This window comes from Macaca nemestrina, chromosome 2, assembly GCF_043159975.1.
Source record: "Macaca nemestrina isolate mMacNem1 chromosome 2, mMacNem.hap1, whole genome shotgun sequence".
NCBI lineage: Eukaryota > Metazoa > Chordata > Mammalia > Primates > Cercopithecidae > Macaca > Macaca nemestrina.
This window is the reverse complement of record NC_092126.1, coordinates 169,310,398-169,333,381: the sequence shown is the minus strand read 5'-3', so window position 1 is coordinate 169,333,381 and position 22,984 is coordinate 169,310,398. Positions and strand designations below refer to the sequence as shown.

The following is a 22,984-nucleotide window of genomic DNA, read 5'->3' as shown; positions in this document are numbered from 1 at the left end:
AAGAAAAGAGCAACATATGCAACTTAATTAGTCTTTTTCTTTTTAATTTTTTCATGAACACATATATATATATATTGGGATGATGGGGAGAAAAGATAACTGGATTTCTTTTGAATGTCTTTGTGTCTTTATAGAGTGAATGTTCTGTTCCTGTCTCTTTCTTTTTAGGCGAAAAACTAATAAAAATAGAAAAACATATATCAGACATTAAGCTCACTCCCCCCACCCGCCCCCCCCGCACCCTTCCCTTTGTAAAGAACTCTTTGTTCTCTAGTGAAAATGCTGAAAAATCCCCGGGCAGCTACTCCCTGAAACAAGTGCAAAACACTTAGAGGCTTTTGGGCTGGCTGGGAGCCAGAAACCCTCCCGCTGTCTGGTTAGAAGAGGAAAAAAAGAAGAGAGAGGGAGAGGGAGAGAGGGGAAGAGGGAATGGGGGGGGCAGAGAGAGAGGAAGAGAGAGAGGAAGAGAGAGGAAAAGAGAAGGGAGAGAGAGAGAGAGAAAGAGAGAGAGAGAAATTGGAGCTTCCTTTAATAGACATAGGAAGCAGCGTTTTTTTCTTTTTCTTTTTTTTTCAAAACTGGCGGTCAAGCGTTAAGTAACTCCCGTCTAAATCCACCTGCTAGAAATGAACTTGGGTAACCCCCCAGGGGTGCACAAAGACAGGGAAGACAGTAACATACTCCATACTCTTTCCCACCCCCCGTTGTACTGCTTCCATTCTTTCTGCTCTCATACACAAATGCCCACAGCTTCTCACGCCGCCCCTCTTACCCCCCAACAACAAACACAGCAAAATACATGCTCCCTCGGTCTCCTAAAAAAAAAAAGGCTTTTCCATCTCGGTTGCGACACAGTGATAAGGGGTAGCGAACATCTCATACCTGGTGTGAATGCTAATCAGTCAGGAGTTCTCCTTTTCCCAAGACAGGGAACTGTTTCCTTCCAAATTTATTAGAACCTCCTCCACTGCCTCTTTGAAAAACCTTCTTTGTCACCCTCTCCCAAGTCCCGATACTTCTTTAAAAAAAAAATGGCTTCGGAGCTCCTTCTATTCTTGATATTGATTCTCTCTCTCTCCCCCCACCCCTCCTCCTCTCTCCTGTCTGTGTCTCTTCTGAGTGGTCTATTGATAAGTCCCTGGAGGCACTGGGTCAGCCTGCCCGTAGGAAACCAGACACAATGCACAAATCTCCGAGTGCCATTCTGCCATCAGCAAGCAGACCACGTTTAGGAGAGAGAGAGAGGAAAAAAAAACAGTAGAGCAAGAGACAGAGAGAGAGAGAGAGAGAGAGAGACACCAACCGAGGGAGGGAGAGAGAGACTGAGAGAGAGAGAGGAAGAGAGAGGGGGAAGAGAGGGAGAGAGGGAGAGAGAGAGGCAGAGAGAGGGAGAGAGAGGAGAGACGGGGAGAGAGAGAGTGTGTGAGAAAAAGACTGATTGGAACAGGAGAGAGAGAGAGAGAAAAGGAGAAGGAGAGAGAGCGCGAGAGGGAGAGCGGCACTGCCAGTCAGGTTAATCATCCCTACTTTAATTAGCTGTTCGGCTTAGACATAAAACAATTGAATTTGAATGATCTGTCAGCAGGCTCGGCTGAACCAAAGGGGAAAAGCGAATATTACAAAAAGACTGTTGGTGTGTTCTGATAAGCAATACTGCTCGTACTGACAAATCCTCAAAGGGGGAACTATTAAAACTTACAACTAAACAAAAAGTGCAAATACAAATGGCACTAGATAGAGGTCTTTAAAAAATGGAGTTTTCTCCCCTAGTTTCATGAACCATAGATATTTATGTGCAGGTGCCAGCATATTAGGGGTTTTCGTGTAATGTATGAAAGTTTATTAACGATGGTCTAGGAGTGTAGCAGACAGATGCTGCAGAGAACAAGACAGGTACAGTCAGATGCCGAATCTAGATCTTGGAGGGAGATGGATGCTGGAAGAAGAGGCACCGTGGCAAGAGATCAGCACAGACAAAGTCAGTGGGCAGATAGGCAGACAGATTTTAGGCACGGCACGATCTCATCTAAAAAGGCAAAAGTTCTGATGCAATATTAGGTGCAAAACAATCCATCCATCCTCCTCTCCCGGGTGCACTCCAAGGTACAGTTAAAATGGATTAATCTTTGTGACAAACAGAGCTGGCAAGGCAGACTATGGCAGACACTGAAGGCGATTCGCAGACCCAGAGAATACAGAGCTAGAAAAAGCCCCAGAGATCAATCTCTGCCCCTCCCGGTTTAACAGAGAGGAAACTGAGGCCCAGAGTCGACACTAGACACCAGGACTCCAGGAGCCCACCAGGCCAGTGCTCTTTCCACCACACCAGCTAACCTAGAGTATTCTTTGAAGATCTGGCCCAACAGGTATGAAAATCACCCTTGCCTCCCAAATAAGATTACTCCACCTATATATAGTGTACAAACCTCCAATTTTTCAAAATGTTTAAATAGCCAAATGGAAATATAATTACATATATAAATATATTTCCACTTTATATATGTGTTTATGTATGTGTGTGTATATATACACACACGTATATATACACACACACACACATAGAGAGAGAGAGACCATTTTGAATGCTAGGAAAAAGGGATTTAAGTCTTTAATTCATTCTTGGAGAAAAGCAGAAAAATATAATATTGTAGAGGCCTTGTCTCAGCAAGATATAACTTGTGTCACATTTTCAAGCTAATGAAGGCTAGTGGATTGATCTACAAAGACCTCACCCTGAATTTACAATTCGCTCTATGAACATCATCTGCTGTATATCACCATGTGAGAAGATGTGGTTTTCCTCATACACCTCACTTCTAAAATACAGGCACATTGTGGGTGAAAGGGATTGAGTCTTTCAGCATACTATGTAGCTTTAAAGCACTGATGAGATTTTCCACCTGGAGAATTAGGTGTGTACAACTCTTCCGATATATTTCAATTGAAAATGAGCTACTAAAAAGGGGAAACTATCTTTCCTGCCCACGAAAGTGATGTTATCTTTTTGAGGACACATATGATCATGTGCAGTAAGGATTCCCTTTTGACAATGGGTAACTGAAGGTCCAGTTTTTAAATGGCGAAAGAGGTGTTTATGAAGAGAACAGTGCCATCAGATGTTACTGGAGAGATTAGGTTTCTTGCCCTAAAACAAGACTCAGGGTGTGTATGAAAGCGAAAACCATCTCTCAGTCATGCTTCAGCAACAACGTTGCTACTTAGGGAGAAAGAAGAAAACCGAAAGAAATGTCAGGCACCTGGGAGCCCACTCAAAGACAAGTAATCTGAGAGAAGTCATAGCCAGAGTAATTTAATTTATTTGCACACCAACCTCTTCAACAATGGCTGCTATGCCATGCCTAAAACACATGGCCTACAGTCAATTGATGTGGAAAGGGGGAAGGAATCAGTGATTTTGATAAAGGCAGATCCTTTGGCAAGCCCCAAAGTACCTGATAGGCAAGAGCCCAGAAGAAAGCGGTGGAGTGCTTAGTAAATGTGCGTTGGTGAACGGAGAAAAAAGAACAAGAGCTTTGGAGCAAACACACATTTATATACAACACTGCAAAAGTCACAGCTACTCTGAGAGCCTCAGTTTTCCTTTCTGTAAAAGGTGATGATATTGGTTCCATAGGGTTGTCTTAAGGATGACATGAGCAAACATATAAAGTACACAGCTAGTCATTACATGGTAGTTATCATGGAGGAAGGCGTACCTTGAGGGTGTAAACAAAACTGTATATTATGGATGTCCTGAGTATGCTATATTCAAAGCATGTAGGTTCACGACATGAAAGCATATAGCAAAGCAAGGATCTAATATACAGACCTCTACTAGAAAGTATTAGCAGTAGAGATTATAAAGTTTAGAACTAAATTCCTAAAATCTAAACTTCAAGGATGTTAGGTCATCTGGGGTTGTGTTATTTCTTTGTTTCCAGATTTTACTATATTTCCTGGCTCATAATAATAATGACGGCCAACATATTACTAATTGGTTTTGCTCTAAGCACTCTGCTAAGCACTTTACATTTTAAAATCATACTTTAGCATCACAAGAACTCTATGAATGCGGTACTACCAATATCTGCATTTCATAGATAAGAAAGCTGAGGTATAGAAAGATTGTATAACTTTCTCAAGATCACATGCCTAGTAAGTGAGGAGCTGGGAATTAAATCCAGGCAATCTGACTTTAAAGCCTGCACTCTCAGCCACAGTACTATACTGGCACACAGTAGGTATTCAGTCAATGTGTGTTGAATGAATGAGCAGATGAAAAAAACACTAGAATTTTTATTTCATTGGAGATCAGTAATAATTTGTGCACAACCACTTGAGAGAATCTTGTTTTCGAATTATAGAATCTGTCCTTCTTCTGTAGCTCACTTCAGGTGTAGTCCTTTGTCAGAAACCAGGGTGAGCCATGTCCCTGCACGGTGTTGAAAATGGATGAAGGGAAGATTGCTGACCATGACCACCCAGGGCATTTAAATATCTGACGGCATTTTCAGCACTTTGAGGGTAGTGTTAGCACAAGGGTTATTAATTGGCTTAATTCCAGTTCGGATAATTACATCGTGTCTCTTTAATTTTCCCCCGACTATGCCATTCTTCACTTCCTGTCACAAATGTGCTCTTTAAAAAAGCATATGAATACACACAAACATATAGTTATATTTAAGGTTTGCATAATCATTTAGGGTGCTTTTTTCTTCTAAATGATCAGTGTATAGTAGCTATGTAATAAATGAATGGGCAAAAGAATTAAAGTCATTGCAAAACAAAGATAACTATTTGAAGCTTTTTGTTTGGCAATGAAATAAACAGATTTTTAAAACATTTCCTTGGTGACAGAATTCCAATCACATTTTTTTTCTCATGGGCAGATATTTCCAGAGCTGATGACCTGCTCATAAGCTGATTTTTTTTTTTTTGAGGCGGAGTCTTGCTCTGTTGCCCAGGCTGGAGTGCAGTGGCGCGATCTCGGCTCACTGCAAGCTCCGCCTCCCGGGTTCCCGCCATTCTCCTGCCTCAGCCTCCCGAGTAGCTGGGACTACAGGCGCTGCCACCACGCCCGGCTAATTTTTTTTTGTATTTTTAGTGGAGACGGGGTTTCATTGTGTTAGCCAGGATGGTCTCGATCTCCTGACCTCGTGATCCGCCCGTCTCGGCCTCCCAAAGTGCTGGGATTACAGGCTTGAGCCACCGCGCCCGGCCTGATTTTCTTATACTATATAGTTTCCAATATAAAAAAATACCAATGAAAACTCTGATATTTTGGAGTAGAAAATGAGACTAAGTCCTGAGTGGTAGAGCATACTGAACGTATGGGTTTTCAATGACTTATTAACCCATTTATTAGCCCTGCCTTATTTGGCAGCTTTTTTTTTTAAATCTCCAAACATATTACTAGAATAATCTTCAAATATAGAAGAAAGGGACAACATATCCTAATTTAATAAGCTTAGGAAAGTTGGACGGTCATAAACAGACACAATCCCCTCTCCTTTTTCCAAAGAATTCTTGGCCTTTGAAATACTGTTTCTACATGATACTAAAGAAACACTCCCAGAAAAATGAGCTTAAAACATGTGCACGAACAGGTAAATGCACCCATGGTAGAACATAGTTTATTAGGCCTTTTTAGTGTACATTTGTATGAATAAGTCATCAAATATAGGGAGTACAGAAAATAAGAGAATAAAGGGTTAATTTATTTACTATGCATGAAGGTTTCTAGATCTTTGCTTCTTCAGCTTTTAGTTCAAAATTCCACGCATACTCTGCACATAATAATAAATGCCATATTTCAATATATCTCATAATTTGATTTACTTTCAAGCATCTTTTCTGGTTCAGCTCTCCAAGACTTCCTCCTTATAAACTTCCTCCAAATTATTTTTTGTGGCCCTCTGTAAAATATCATTTAAAGCTGGTGTTCTTAAGATGACTCTCAAGCTATAGAGAGATTTGTATCCAACTAGTCCATATTTCCTTTTGAGAACCAGTGGTCAAGTCCTATGCTCTTATCTGAGAACAAGACATAGTACATATATAAAACAGCCCTTTCCCACCTTTCGGACCCCTGTGATAATGATAGCAGTCTCTCAGTGACTGTCTTCCGGTTAGTTACTCATTCCTTGAGACTGAGCTCTTCCAAGACAAGCTCTTTCCACTCTACCTGGTATATTTAATGTATTGTCCAGCATCACACCTGCCATGGTGGTAGATGATCTCCCAGAAAAGCTGGAAGCAACAAATTTTAATTCTCTTCGTTCTTCATGTGTAAATACAAATTTTTCTGTGTGTCAAGTTTTCAACATGTAAAAGGGGCATACTTTATCCTAAGATTAGTGATGGTTGGAAAATAATATCTGAGGGTATAGTATTTAAGAATTAGCTAGTGAAAAGCACTTGTTTTGGTTATTTTCATAGTATCGCCTCTATTTTTATAGCAAGAAGTACTTAGAAAACACGTTCTAAATTCAAAATTTAAGTGAATTTTGAATTCAAAAGAATAGTGGACAAGATTTATCTTGAATATTAGAGATGGTAAGCACTTGGTTTTTACATGCCATTTAGAAACAGCCTGACAGATTTTATAGATGCAGAAGGTATTTAGGAAACTCTCTGGTTCTCTCAGTTTACAGAGAAGAGCTGAGTGGCAGAGAGATTTTATCTGACAAGCTTAAGGTAAAAAAACTTGGTAGAAGTGAACTAGTGCTGGAACCCAGTCTGTCTGTCCCTGGTTCCACACTCTTCTCACTCATACTTCGAAAGATGGCTTTTATACTCTTGATTCCAGATTCCCTCTCTTTTGGACATATTTTAGTGAAGGAACTCTTAAATCCTGGTGCTGAGAAAGGGGTACAATATTCCTAATGTAGTCTGATAAACACACCACAAAGGAACTATAGTAGGCTGAAGAATGCCCCCCCCCAAAAGATATCTATGTCCTAATCCCCAGAACCTTTGAATGGTACCTTACATGGCAAAGGGGTCTTGCAAATATGATTAAATTAAGGCTATTAAAATGAGAAGATTATCCTGGATTTTCTAGGTGGACTCTAACTGTAATCACAAAGGTTCATATAAGAGAGAGGCAGGAGGATCAGAGTAGTAGTAGGAGATGTGATGACAGAAACAAGAGGTTGGAGTTATTTGAAGAAGGGGTCATGCACCAAGGAGTGCAGGGTCCTCCAAAAGATAGAAAAGGCAAAGAAACGGATTATCCTTTATAGCCGCTAAAAGGAACCAGCCCTCCCAACACCTTTACTTTAGTACAGTGAAACTGATTTGAGACTTCTGGTTTCAGAACTGTAAGAGAATACATTTGCATTGTTTTAAACCACCAAGCTTGTGATAATTTGTTATAACAGCCATAAGAAATTAACATAGGGACCGTCAGCTACCTTGATCTGGACATAATCTTTCAACACAGCTGAAGTATTTCTTAGCCCTTTAAAATAATTATTTTAGCAGATATATTACCTTACTGGTTCAAACTGAGCTTGTGATACAAGAACCCTTACCAGTCTTCAGAAAAACATTGACTAGGATAAGTCAAGGAGAGTCCTTTCTCCTGACACTAAGAGCTTCCTTCTAAGTTGACATAAACCAATCAATCTAATGCTTGTTGGTTAATTGATCAGTTGGCTGCAGATCCATCTAATCACATTTGCCTACGTCCTATCTTATAGTAACTCTTCACTGGTGGTTTGGCAATTGTATCTCCAAGTTAATCTACAACAGTAGCTCTAGTTAGAAGCAAAGAGATGGGTTTCAGTGTCCATTTCTTGAGTGCCAGAGACCTAAACGCATTCAGAAGTGAGTGCGCTCTTGCTAGACCCCCACCCCACACTTTTTTCTAAGCTTTCTTAACAGAAGTCACAAAAAAGAAGCATGAGGCAGCCTAGGCAAAAAAACAAAAACAACCTCCCCCTGCTTTTTTTTTTTTTTTTTTTTTTTTTTGGAGACAGGGTCTTGCTCTGTCACCGAGGCTGGAGTGCAGTGGTGTGATCACAGCTCACTGCAACTTCAACCACCTGGGCTCAAGGGATCCTCCAGCCTCAGCATCTCGAGTAGCTGGGTGTGACCACAGGTGTGTGCCACCATGGCAGGCTAATTTTTACATTTTTGTAGAGATGAGGTTTTGCTATGTTGCTCAGGCTGGTCTCAAACTCCTGACCTCAAATGATCCTCCCACTTGGGCCTCCCAAAGTGCTGGATTACAGGTGTGAGCCACTCCACCCAGCCCCTATTCAAACTTTATTCTAATAAGACTCTTTTGCCTTAGTGTGTCATTGCCATTCAGTTACTGCATACATTCTATAGGATAGTGCTCCTAAAAGAGTAGTCCTTGGGCCAGCAGCATCAGCATTGCCTAGAAACTTGTTAGAAACGTAACTTCTTGTGTCTTATTCTAGACCTACTGAATCAGATGCTCAGAGGTGGATGTCTGAGTGTGTATATTTTAACAAGCCCTTCAGGTCATTCTAAAGCCTAGCTGAGAAGAACTGTCATAGGACAAATCTGTGAGGTTCATCAAGGCTAATGAAAAAACACGTTGGACTCTGAGTGAGATCACCTGCTAATCTAGGTGTCATGGTGACTCTGTCATTTGCCAGCTATGTGACTTTAGGTTATGTTCTTAGTCTACTTGTCTCCTCATCTGTAAGACGGAAATAATAATAATTAATAATAATAAATTGCTTTATGTGAAAAGTTAATGTAGGCGTTAACAAGATCATGCATATGAAAACACTTTACAACCTCAGGGTTATTATTATAGAAGAAACATCAATTTGGATTGCAAGGATCCTGGGACCACACTGTTGGTGATATTGCCTTCATATTTAATATTAACTAGGGCTCCCAGGTAGTAATATGGAAAAAAAGATCAGGAAGCTCCAGATGTCCAATTCTCCAGGCCAAACTTAAGGTTAGAAGTCTGTAGATGTTTAAAGGGTGTGATACTGAATGGAGGATCTGCTGGCATTATTAGTCTCTAGAACCAAGTGCTAAATTTCTTGATTTGAAAGTCAACCTATTTATCAGGTAGCAGAATTTAGTGACAGCTTTGAATTCTGTATACCAGTGAACGTCTATGGCTTGTGGGATTCAGAACCACAATTCTTTATCAATTTCCACTGACACTCAGTGTAAAGTGGCCATGATCGCTTTCATTTCCATACCATATTCTCAAATAAGTAAGAAGCTCCAGGGAGCTCACTCAACAATTGATTATAGTCACATATTTTTTCAATAGAAAAAATATATATCCTGGTATGTGGGAAGGATGGTCCTGATCTGGACTGAGATCTTTGTAGATGTTCAAGTCCAAACTCTGAGTAGGTTGAAAACAACTCAGATGCAACCAGATTAGACACAACTATGATTTTCATGGAAAATCATCAGAATTTTATCCAATCTCTGAGGAATGAAAATTTGCAGTATTTCTCAACAGCTCTATATATGTGGAGAAAACCACCTCATCAAAGAGAACAATCTCTTTTCCTTCTTTCGTGAAATCATACTGATATATGACTTTTGGCCTGAGGGCCCATCCTTCCTCTGAAGACTCATGTGTGCACATCACCTTTTGGCAACCCCCCTGTGCCTTGCAGGACAGCTGTGTAGCAAAGATTCTGTTTGGGTTGCTGTTTCCTCTGAGCCAGTCACACTGGTGCATCAGGAGATGCAGCTGTACCTTTTAAGAGCTCTGTGTCCTTAAGCAAATCATCTGTCCTTTTAAATTTCATAGATTTTTCCTTTGTAAAATATGAATAATATGTGCCTTATCAATCTTACAAATTGTTCTGAAGATCAAAATGGATGATGTATCCAAAATGCTTTATAAACTAATAATCTCATTTGGTTGGTGTTACTGATTTGGTTGGTGTTATTTACTCTTTAGCAGGAGAGTAAAGATATATACAGATATATTGGGTATGGTAGGCTTGAGTATTTTTAGACATCTAAGTTGTATATGCCTCCAAAGTTCCCCCTGAACTTACATCCCTTTGTCAGGTTACAGCTAAGGTGGTAACTAAGGATGTTAATTTCCTTTAGGTCCCTATAGGATCTCCATTTTGATCATGATTAGTTTATACATGAAACAGACACTGCTGCAGAATTTACAATGTTTCCATTCTGGCCAACTCAACTTTGAACATATTCCCTAAGTAAGAACAAATTAAGTACTATAAAACTGAAAAAAACACAGCATCCAAAGCTGGTATTGAGGGAGTGAAAATATCTTCGAAGGCTACTTCTTGATTGCTTAATATAAAAAATCTACTTAGAAATGTCCACTAGTTCAACAAGTATTCTTGAAGGAAATCTGTAACAAAGCTACTGCACATCAACATTTAAAAGAACAGGAACATGTAGTCTACCACAAAACAAAGTATTATTGCTTGAATTGTCCAAACTTTGTTTAAACAAAATTGAATTTCGCTTAAGTTGAATTCAGTGAAGAGCTCATAATGCATTATTGCTATTTAGATAGTTGTCATAGTATGTGGTACTCAGTAAGTCCTCTAAAATGGAAGGGAAATTAACTATGTGGTATAATTTCAACATAAATCATTAATTGTGGAAAGAATATCTCTGAATATATTGAATTGCTATTTGAATCTTTAATTGTGTATACAATTCTGTCTTTTCTGCTATGCATCCTTAACTAGACTATATGCTCCTTGAGGACAATTCCTGATTTACACGTCTCCAAATTTCCTGCTGCCTTCAGTACGGTGGTTTTACAAGTGGCACTTGCTTTCAAACTATCTGCTGTTTAATTATATTCACTTTTTATTGGCTTTTCTTGGGGGGCAATTTATGCACATAAAGTGTCCATAGATAAATGCATCATTATCACTGAGGTGAAAGTTGTGATTCTTAATTTTTTAAAAAAAACATATGCATTGGGCCACTTATTTTTCCGATGTGACACTTAACCTAATCACAGAAGTGAATAGAAAAACATGATTCTCTTTTAAAAGGCACACTTTACGTGAAACCATTTTAGGAATTCAGCTAATGTGTCAAGTATAGTCATTCTGCATGATGATGGTGATGGGGAGGCTCTATGTACTACAGTTTTGACAGAAAATATTTTAAATTAAAGCAAGCTACCCAAAAAATTACATAAACATAAATATGCACTCTCCCACAAACACATTTGCACATCTTTAAACTTAGATTAATGCAAAGAAAAGATACATTCTTTTGTTCTAGTGGAATACAAATGACGAAGACTAATAAATGAATAAATAAAGCTCTAGGTAACCAAATCAATGTCTGCTCAATTCTGGTCAAGGAGGTGAAGGGAGGTTTCCCTTTGAGTCAGAGAATGTAGTGGATAAAAAGGACGTGAATAGCTGGGGGGATTTCCTGAGGCCATTGCAGACCAGCTCACACACTGTTAAGAGGCTCATTTTCATGAGACTTTTGGTTGCATTTGTAACACTTGCTCTAGGTCCCCTAGAGCATTAAGTGCCACATCACAGCACTACAATAACAGGACTAAATGCGAGAAGGTACATTACAAGGTTCTTTTTCTTTCAGCTCTAAATATCCAGGAGTTTGTAGATGTTCTCAAGACTGTTTTTTCCCCTTCGTTTTTCCTTCTCCCCCAATCCCCACACACTCCCTTCAAATAGAACTAAGTGGAAAGGACTGCTGTTTTTTAGGTAAAAACCTAAATTCTTGTACTTAAAAAAAAAAAAAAAAAAAAAACCCCGTTGTAAAATCTGTAATGTAATTATTTCCATAGGTAGGAGATATTTTATTTTTTATAAAACCTGGTCTGACTGGTAAGTTTGTTCTAGATTAGGGATTTAGCTACAGTTTGGTGAGTGTTTGTTCTCTATTAGGCTTGGTGCATATTAATTGGTACATATTTTAACATTTCACTACTGTATTAAATTATTAATAATTTGAAATCATTAGCTTGTACTGACACCATTTTTCTGAAACAGTACCACCTGTTTCTTCTAAGTTTGGTCCAGAACAAAAATCTGAAATCTAATTTGTCAAGAAAACAAATGTGTAGTTCAGGAAAAGGATAGTGGCCAGGTGCGGTGGCTCATGCCTGTGATCCCAGCACTTTGGGAGGCCAAGGCGGGTGGATCACCTGAGGTCAGGAACTTGAGATCAGTTTGGCCAACATGATCAAACCCCGTTTCTACTAAAAATACAATAATTAGCCAGGCATGGTGGCACACGCCTGTAATCCCAGCTACTCAGGAGTCTGAGGCAGGAGAATTGCTTGAACCCAGGAACTGGAGGTTGCAGTGAGCCAAGATCGCACCATTGCACTCCAGCCTGGGTGACAGAGTGAGATTCTGTCTCAAAAACAAAAACAAAAACAAAAACAAAACAAAAAAGAAAAAGAAAAGAAAAAAAAGGGCTAGGAATCACCAAAAGAAGGAGGTCCAATGTCCAATGTTAGGATGATTATGCTGATGACAAGGCCATTTAATCTTTAAAACTAATATAAAAGACAGGTATTTCCTGTAGCAGTGCTGAGCTTTACCTCAGGTCTGTGTGACAAAGCCTCATCTCTCCTCTTATACATTCCCAGTCTTCAGACATTTAAAGTCTCTGACTATCCAGGATTTCCTTTGCGACAATAATTAACAAATATATATATGTACATTTGTGTGTGTGCATTATGTTTTAAGCATATAATATATATATGCAGGAAACCTACATCTGCAGTACCACAGTCCACAGGTCAGGACTAGATACTTAAGATTTCTAAGGAAGTGATCCAAATATCTAGTTGCAGCTACGTAGATTTCATGAAACTATCCACAGATTTCAAGAATGCAGTGAGGGGAGAAAGAGTATACTTAATATATGGGTATATATACACTATATATATCCCATATATGTATGCCATATGTAAATAATAATAGTCAACCCTCACTAACACAATGTGCCTCATATTATTGTAAGCACTTTACACCTCCTTACTTTGTTCTCATAACGTCTAAGGTAGGTATCATTATTATTATCATCTAGTTTTACAGATGAGACAAGCAAGGCACACAACTAATAAATGGCGCAGTCCAAGTTCCCGTCTGTGATTCTGTCTTTTTCATGGACCTTTTCCTATCTGCTGCCTCCATGAGAACATATCTCACCTTTGGCCTATTCTTTTTTAGGACTTTGCTCCCTCTTAGGAGATAACAAGTGTAGCTTATCTAGTAGCAGAACTCACATGTTACCCAGCCAATAGTGTACTTAGCTAGGGAACAAAAGACTACATTTGTGGAAATTCCTCACATTTGTACAAGAGAAAGTCCCAAAGCAAGACATTATGGCCTGGAAAATGGAAGAGATAGTTTGGGCAGGTGGATGTTTTGGGTCTCCCAAATCACAACACACGCTCAATGCGCAACCATCAATACATAAATCCAATTTCATTCAATATATATTTAATAAGCACCTGCTGTGAGCAAGGGACTCTGCTAGGACATAAGCTCTAGAAAGTAGCTACAAAGATTAGAAGCAATAATCCTAGTACTTAGAACATGGGAGAAAAGAAATATCACATAACTAAAACACAATGCAAATAAGATAATACCATAAAGGTTGCTAACAAAATTCTGTAGGTTTCAGTGACTTGAGGATATCATTTGATAGTCAGTGGTGGACACTGACAAAGTTACCTGAAGCAGGTAGTGTTTGAGATGGACTTTGGAATATGGGAAAAATTCCAACAATCAGAAATTGGAGAGATAGGTTTTAGGCAAGGGAAACAAAGAATCAAAGCAAGGGATAGGAAAGCACAAAGTGTGTTTGGGGTCAATTTGATTAGCTTCTAGAATACTCAAAGGATAGCAGTAGGAGTTTGAGATGCTGTGGGTGAAACATGTGAAAATGTCCACTGAGCAGCAGGAAACCCACATCTGCAGTACCAGAGTCTACAGGCCAGGACTAGATACTTAGATCTCTAGGGGAGTGGTCCAAATATCTAGCTGCAGCTACGTGGATTTCATGAAGCTGTCCACAGATTTCAAGAATGCAGTGAGGGGAGAAAGAAAGACAAACTTACATTTTGTGGGCAAAGGGAGGATGGATGAAAGATCATTCAGATGAACAGGAGAACCATAAAAACAGATGCTATGGAGTGTAAAGGTGAAGAATGCTTCAAATGCTTTAAGAATTAGAGATAGATGGTAAAAAGAATCAAATCATCAACAGGATACCTAGGACTGCTGTGAGGAAGAGGTATATTTAAGAGTTGGAGTCCTCATCGCTGTACTCATCTTTGAAAGGACCACCTCTTATTGCTTTCTACCCTTTCCCTAAACTCATGCATGCATACAATCACACACATACACATTTTTCTTCTAGGAAAAATGTTGGCATTATTAACTCTGAAGCAAACTATATCTGGAAGTTTTTAGAGTAGTTAGCAAGATCCAAACTTTATGGTTTGATTTTAATTCAAAAGATAACTGAATTTTTATATGCAGGTTAATTATTCCTTGGTGGGAATGTGAATTTATTTTTATTTTATTCTGGAAGTATTTTTGAGCATTTCCTAACTGCAAGGTATTGTGCTAAATGCTGGGATCAGAAAAATTTCCATAAATGCTCGGATGGCTTTTACCTGGGAGCACTCCTTCCTATGGTTGGCAAAAAGCTGACACCTTTGTGATGATGAGTTTCAGTCCTAGCCTCTAAGGGTTTTTGTGGTCAAGTTATTAAGTGCAATGTTTATCTGTATTTTTTCTGTTCCAAGATAATTTTTAAAAGCTTTGAATTTTTTTGTGTGTCATCAAAAGGTGCTTTAGAAGAATAAACTAACTCAAAGCCAACACAGAAACTGATTCTCTTGCTTTGCCAAAGTGGCAGTGTAGCATGTGAGCAAGTAAGAACACTTTTCTCAAGTATTTAAAACAACTACAGAAATCTTATTCTTCATTGTATTCTCTAAAGAATAAAGGTAAGAAGGAAAGTCAGCTTTTGATAGAGAATTAAAAAATAGCTTTAGCATATATTCGAACCATTAGGTCAAAATGGAGTAACAAAGCCCTGTAGAAGGGGACCCACAAAAGCTGCCCTTGGGACTTACTTATTCACTTATTTGTTTATATTTTTTGTATATGTATTTTTTTGGATACTGCTGTGACATATCGCTTTAGCTCTTTTTCTGTATGTATGAATATTCTCCTACAACATAAAAATCTTGATGTATACATTGTTTAGTAATCTGCATTCATTCTTTCAAGATAAACGTTTTAATCCTACATGGTATTCTATTCTAAGGATATATCAGCATAAAATACAATTTAAACAATCACCTATTTTTGGACATTTTGGTTACATTCTGACTTTTATTCTTTTCAATAATTCTCTGTCCAGTATCATTTGGCATAGTCTTTGCAATTCATTATTTAATGAAAAGAAATTTTTGGAAACTTTAACAGGTAATACCACAAGCAAGGAAACTTAATACAACTACCACAAGCAATGAAAGAAAAGTCAAATGCCTCAAGGAGCCAGGGTGGAAGAGTAAATGAGTGAAGTAGGTGTGGCATAAAATATGGGGTGATAGGGACTTTGTCAAATGGGAGAGAACATGGTTTGTCTGAAGCGAGAAGCTGCTACTCAGTTCCAGATATTGGTGCCACGTGTGGATGCAGATCTAATGTTGTCAGATCTCCAATTTTTCAAGAGAAGCAAGAAAAAAAAATCTAGATTTTTTTTTTTTTTGGTGTGAAATCTCTTTAACCTTAAAGTTTGGCTCAAATTATTTAAAATATTCTATGGACCAAACATACATTTAAAAAAAATTCTATCTGCTAGCTAGATGCAGCCCACAGGCCACTTATTTTAATTAAAGAAAGGGCAAGATGGTGTTTGGAAATATATTTCTAGGTAGAGAGTTAAGCAAATAAAGTTTTACTTCAAGTTTTCCTAGTCACAAGGAATGTAAAATGTGGAGAAACTGAACCTCAACGTGTAAATCTTGAAAGATGGGTAAATACTGCTCCCCACTTAACACCCATGAAGAATTAAATAGAAGAGGCTTCTAAAATGTTTTTAATTTCCCAAAGAAACATGCTTTAATGATATAAAACTCTAACCCAGTGTACTGTATGATGATATCTAATGATAATTTCCCTTCATTTCCCATCGGAACAAACATTTCCCATTAACATCCACCTGCACTACTTCCTTTCATAAAGAGGAGGTGGTATTTGGCTATGTTCTGGTTCTGATTCATGAGAAATCAGCCCAAGCCCAACATTTCTGTTCTTAACAGATTTTGGTTTTTAAATCTGTAGAACACAATGTTTCCCTGGGCTGAGTTCTAGCATGCCAAGTTTTGGCTGGCCACAGACTTTGACATCTGAGTGAAAAATCTTTCAACAATGGCATTTAAACTGAAGAATCAACAGACCTTTAATTATAACACTGCTTGTAATTCCCTCCCTCTCTTATCATGATGTTCAAATTGCCTCAAATCACTAACTGCATGGACAGCATGTTATTTCATTTGCCATTGGAAATATCATAATTTAAAAACTTGGGGGCTTGAGATTGTGTATTAATTTTTGAAAAATCAGTATTACTTATTCACCGTAAATTAAAGAGGCATATGGAACGAAGGTCAAAATTACTGATTCATTAGAAATAAAAAACAAAAACCACTCACCACACTATTTCTCAACTTATCTAAAATGCTCAAGATTTAGATAAAAACAATATTGCCGCTTGGAAATTAAGCATTAAAGATACAGAAATATGGAGTCTCTTTTTAGTGAGATTCCACTAAATACCTCTAGTATCTCTCCATAAATGTTACATGATCATTTCTTAATGGCTTTTTAAAAATGACAAAGTTTCAGATTACCCTGTGTTTCCCTTATATAATAACAAAAGACATTTCTACACTACTAAAGCACACAGGAATCCTTTGAAAGTTTCTGTTTTAGAAACTGATGTTGAAAAAGTACTTCATTTATATTTAACCTGCCTATCTGAATATACTTGCTGGAAAAATTAGGGTTAAAAATGTAAATGTGGGAAATGTTTATTTCCATGTTCTATAGTAGTTTTTGTTTGCTTTTAAATATAGATCTTGGTTATATGTGGAAGACAGGCATAATTTCAGCACCTTTTTCATCTTGAAGAGAAACCTGGCTCTCAATTTCCAGGAAATATATTTATTTAGACCCAACAATATGCCAGACTTTTATACATCATTTCTAATCTTCATAATAAGTCTACAAGTTGGGTGTCATTAATCTGTTACTGATAAGGACACTGAAACTCAGGTAAATTTAATAATTTGATCAAGGTGATTTAGTTAGTGTCTTTTTGTCCATGAATTTGAAGTGGTAGAATTTGCATGCAAACACAAATATGACTCCAAAGGCTCTGCTTTCTCCTTTAGGAGAAAAAAACACCTTCCTGAAATACTAACATCTTTTCCTTGTGTAATTGACCATCCTTTCTTAATACAATCGGTTATCAGAGCTATCATATTCTTAATTACCATTAGTATTACCTTACGATTCTAAAATTCATCTCTGTCTAGTGTATAGAATTCACATCCTAAGGTTAGGTATAGAAGCTGTAAGTCTCTGATTTCCTGGAGCAGATCTGGTTTCAAATCTTGTCTTTTATTATCCCCATATATACGCTGCATTTATAAAATTATGTCCTAAGTCTTTGTTCAGAAAATATGTAGTGTCTGACATTATTTTGTGTATACAATGCTAAAAAGGTCACATCCAGGAAACTAGTCCTGACCAGCATACAACACTCAAGAAAGGTTCTCTAAGGTAGAATCAAAGGAGAATCCCAATTGAAGTTGTTGAGGGGAGAAAAGATAATAAATAATATTAACAATAATAACTCCATGCATTGAACTCTTAATATTCTTCATCCTATCTATATTAATTCTTACACTACTCCCATTTTGCATATGAGAAAACAGAGGCTTAGAGATGGTAAATAACTGGTTCAAGGTCACATGACTAGTGGCCTTTTACCCCAGAACTTGTACTTTGTCTACTAAACTCTCTCCCAGAATATGGGAACAAAATCTAAAGAGGTAAATTCAAAGATCAATATTAAGATGATAAATACAAGATGCAGCCAGGAATCAGGGATTGGAGTGGGAACAGATTAGGAAACAAGGTGATGGGTCCAGCATGGTTGCACGGCTGAAGTCAGTAAATGTCTGATATATAGGGGTGTCATGTCACATTGAAAGTACAGTTACATCAGGGAGGTAGAGCTGACTGAGAGAGAGAATATATAAAGGGTGACAGATATAGGACTGCTTGGCTGATTTCATGTTTTTCTTTTACAAATGTAAATAAAACACTGTGTGTTGCAGGTCAGAGGGCCAAGGGGATATAACTGAGGGCTCTACTCAGAAAACATCTCGCTTCACATGCCATTAATTGAATAGGGGAAAGAAACTCAGTTGTCTAACAAGGTATTTTTTAAAATACATATTTCTCCAAGAGGGTTAAACCTCATTCACACCTTGGAGTAAATTACTTTAATGAGGTTACCAGATCACCAAACTGAGTGTAATTAAAGTCAAGAAGCTGCAGTTTGAATGGGGAAAGGAAATGGGTAACTGTGGAACTGAAGAGTGGGAGAAGGGGATGACAGTGAGACAAACAAGGATAACAAGGATTTCCTTAGGGGACTAGAAGGGCACCAAAGAGAATTTTATGAAAAGACAGTTCAGGACTAAATAAATGTAAAGTACTAACGTCATCATTATCATTAGTTCTACTCTGCACTTATGTCTAGAATTTTGGTAGTAGCCAGTGTACAATCAAAATCACTAAATTGGTTGCTAATTTCTGATTTACAAGCTAAGCAGAATTCCCTACTTAGAGTAACTCCTCAAAACATACTTGTTGAGCAAAATGGGACGTCAAAATTTTGCCTGGAAGTTGGGAACTTTCAGATTTTCATAATTCCAACCTGTTTTTACAGTCTAGGTTAATCTGGTCTAACCTATCAAGTTCATCTGAGTCCTCCATGGGAAAAAGGAAGAAAGAGGACATAGGAAGTGAATAAAGAATTGATACCTCATCTGGGCGCAGTGGCTCATGCCTTTAATCTCAGCACTTTGGAAGGCTGAGACAGGTGGATCACCTGAGGTCAGGAGTTCGAGATCAGCCTGACCAACATGGTGAAACCCCGTCTCTACTAAATATAAAAAATTAGCTCGGCGTGGTGGCACAGGCCTGTAATCCCAGCTACTTCGAAGGCTGGGGCAGGAGAATCACTTGAACCCGGGAGGCGGAGGTTGCAGTGAGCCGAGATCGCACCATTGCACTCCAGTCTGGACAACAAGAGCAAAACTCTGTCTCAAAAAAAAAAAAAAAAAAGAATTGATACCTCAGTGCTCTCCTTCCCTTCTGTGTGGCCCAACACAGCATGCTCTTGCCTCTGGGGAAGCTTCAGAATGTTTGTTCTAGGAAAACTGAGGCAATGCTGTAATAGCAAGAGCTATGTGAAAGGTAAAGTATGAAATGTATAATGGAAACCAAACCAAAGAGGTATGTTAAAGATGAGCCCATTAAGGAAGGAAAGAGCTCACCTGTTGGACTGGAATCTCAACTGGCTCTTTTATTCCACTCGAAACCTGTGCTGAGTCTGTACAGACGGACTTCTGAAATGCTTATATATACAACCTGACAGGTACAATCAGAAACAGCACAAGGACTGTGTGCCTCAACAAGAATAGCCAGAGCACTGAAATCAATTGCAGAGCACAGACATACTTCAACTGTGGGTATGCAGACAGTCCCCACGTATGGCTGGTGAACAGCATGCTTTATATGTGCTATGTCCTAGCCTTCCTGGTTTTCTTCTCTTCCATCCTACCCCTTCAGCACCCACTACGTCTTTCACATTTTATAAAATCACAGGAGATTTCTAAATCATCGTGCCTTTCAAATACTTTAAAAAATATATTGTCCTCCTAATAGAAAGGAGAGAGGTGGAGTATTTGGCTGATGAACCTAATTTGACAGTAGGTTTGCATTTTTGATGTTTCCTCCCTTATGAGTGAGTCATGAAAAATGTATATTTTGTCTAAATATTGATAAAGCTTTAGAATGTAAGAGCTGGAGTGAACCTAAGAGGTTTTGTAGCCCAGCGATTTCCAACCCAGGATGTGTCTCAGAATCACAGAGAGGTTTCAGATTCCCAGCCAGGCACAGTGGAATGTGACTGGGAAGGAAGGCTGAGGCAGGAGGATCACTGGACCCCCCGAGTTTGAGGCCAGGCTGGGGCAACACGGCGAGACCCCTGTCTCTAAAAAATAAAAAAAATAGGTAAAAAATACAAATCACAGATTCCTGAGCCTTGTCCTTCCCCTGCCTTCCTCAGGTGATTCTACTTCTATGTCAGTTTTGGCTACTTGCAGCCAGTTACGGAGAGATCTTGATCAATCTCTTCATCTATCTGATGAGGAATCTGAGACTCAGAGAAGTAAGAGGTACAGTGATTTCTCTAAGGTTACACAGTGTATTAGTCTGTTTTTGCACTGCTGATAAAGACATACCCAAGATTGGGAAGAAAAAGAGGTTTAATGGACTTATAGTTCCATGTGGCTGCAGAGGCCTCACAATCATGGCAGAAAGCAAGAAGCAGCAAGTCACATCTTACATGGTGGCAGAGAAGAGAGAGCTTGTGTAGGGAAACTCCCCTTTTTAAAACCATCAGATCTCTTGAGACTTATTCACTATCATGAGAATAGCACAGGAAAGATAGGCCCCCCGGATTCAATTACCTCCCACTGGGTCCCTCCCACATGTGGGAATTGTGGGAGATACAATTCAAGATGAGGTTTGGATGGGGACACAGCCAAACCATATCACACAGGAATATATCACAAGTGAAGATAGTCTATGGATACTGTAAAACTGACCCCATTAGCTATATTCCAAACTAGTTCATTATTTTAGAATCTATTTTGTGTGTTCGTATGCATACAGCAATGCTTCACATATCTGCACACCATTTATGTGGCATTCCAAATATGGTTAAGAACAAACAGAAAGTGAAAAAGACCTGCGAGCAGCCAAAATTGGTATTAAAGAGATCACACATAAACCCTCCAAGTCTCTTTAAAAACCTCTTCTCTTGCTTCTCTATCCAGTGAGGCATAGGTGACTCAAAATCTTTATCTCGAAGCCTGGCCCTTCTGCTGCATTGTAGTCTCATGTCTCCAAAAGCCTAGTGGACCGCTCACAAATACCCAGTCAGCACCTTCACTCAAGTGTTTTCAAAATTAAACGTGTGCTTTCCCCTCCCAACCCTGCTCCTGCTTTGCTGCCCTGTTTCTGTTTATGACTCTACTCAGGTTCAAAATCATAGAGATGTGTTTGGTGTCTTCCTCTCCCTTACTCCCCCAAATATAATGGATTAATTCTCCTGCCACGTCTCATAAATCAGTGTGCCATCTCTGTTCATTCCCTCTGCCCCTGCCCTAGTTAGGGCCTTCATTGCCTTTCACCTGGACTGTTGTAATAGTCTCCTATCTGATCCTGTGTCCTCTGGTCTCTCCCTACTCCAATCCATTTTACTCACTGTTGCCAGATTAATCTTCCTGAGGCACAGCTCTGATTATGTTACTCTGCTACTAAAAACTTTCAATAGCTCCCCGCTGTCTCCTGAATGAAGTACAAATTCCTTGCCTTAATAATCAAGTCCTTTCACTTTCTGGTCCCAGTATACTTTTACCACTTTATTTCCCACTACTCACCTTCACATACTCCATGCTCAAGTTAAACTCAATTACTTCTTTGCAGAATCTTTACCCTTTGATTCTTCCATGCTTTTCTCATGACAGAATAATGCTCTTTCCTTCTATCTTTGAATGCTCAAATCCTCCTTGTTTTTCAAAGCCCAAATCCAGTGTCATCTCTTCTGATGAAGCCCTCAGTTAGCTCTCCTCTGAACTCCAAGAATATCATATCTGTACTACTTTTACAGAGCATTTTACTTTTCACTATTAATTCTAGCGAAGTAGACATATGTCTCAGCTCTGCTGCTAGATTAAAACTTCTAGGGCAAGGTCTGTCTTATCTGTGTATCCTCTCCAGTGCTGAGTATACAAGTGCACGACTCACAGTATTTGTCAAGTGAATGAGTTCATGCATGTACTTTACACACAATCAAAACACAGTTTTTTTTGTTTTATTGTCTAAAGAAGATTAGAAATAATGCATCAGAGAAGGAATGAGGATCTTTGAGACTTGCACAACAAAAGGTAACTTGATAGCGAAAGAAGAAAAATAAAAACTATGAAAAGAAGGCATGAGAACTAAAGATATAGCAGTCAGAGGGTAAAGAAACACAAAAACAAATAATCTTATAGAATAAGGACCAAATGGTTAATTGAGAAGTTTGGAAACCATAAAATAATATTCAAATATGTAGCATTATTTTTATACTTCCACACCCTCATCAATATAAACAAATTTGAATTGTAGTTCAAGATAATAACTCTGAATCACTTAGAAAAGTTTGAATTGTGGTATGTATATTCTTCTTTTTTGGGACAGAGTCTCACTCTGTGAGGCTAGGTAAATAAGCTGTCTTTATTAATGAATAGATTCATATTTTTCTGAATATTAGAGAAATATTAATTTTTCCCTAAGATATGTTCATGATATAGTTAAGAAAATAAAGTAAAAAAACAAAAAATCTTAAAAATCCTGTATTTCCAAGATTCACAATCTATTGTTAAAAAAGGTGTGATTATACCATATGTATTACTATGTATTCTGCCTTTTAACTTAATGTATAGTATAAATAGTTCATACTATTATAGGTTCTTCATAAACATTTAGTGGCTCAAAATTCTATCTAATAGATACGTATACTATACTTAACCAGTACCAGTACCCTAGAGTTGAACATCTAGCTTATTTCCAGTTTTATAATACAAATAAAAATCTGTATTGTAACAAGA

The 22,984-nt window shown here is 38.3% G+C and overlaps 1 protein-coding gene and 1 long non-coding RNA gene across 50 annotated transcripts in view; one reads left to right on the top strand and one right to left on the bottom strand.

Moving 5' to 3' along the window:
- Positions 1-22,984, bottom strand: part of LOC105470366 (zinc finger and BTB domain containing 20) — an 814,500-nt gene that overhangs the window by 119,499 nt on the left and 672,017 nt on the right. For 2 of the 49 annotated variants that reach the window (XM_011722259.2, XM_011722270.2), the window contains exon 1: positions 883-22,983. The exons of the other annotated variants lie outside the window; for them this stretch is intronic. The gene's annotated coding sequence lies outside the window, so the exon portion shown is untranslated. Of the gene's footprint in view, positions 1-882; position 22,984 lie in introns of those variants that run through there. 49 annotated transcript variants of the gene reach the window in all.
- LOC139360989 (uncharacterized) overlaps positions 1-22,984 on the top strand; it is a 30,703-nt gene that overhangs the window by 154 nt on the left and 7,565 nt on the right. The gene's annotated exons all lie outside the window — the stretch shown is intronic.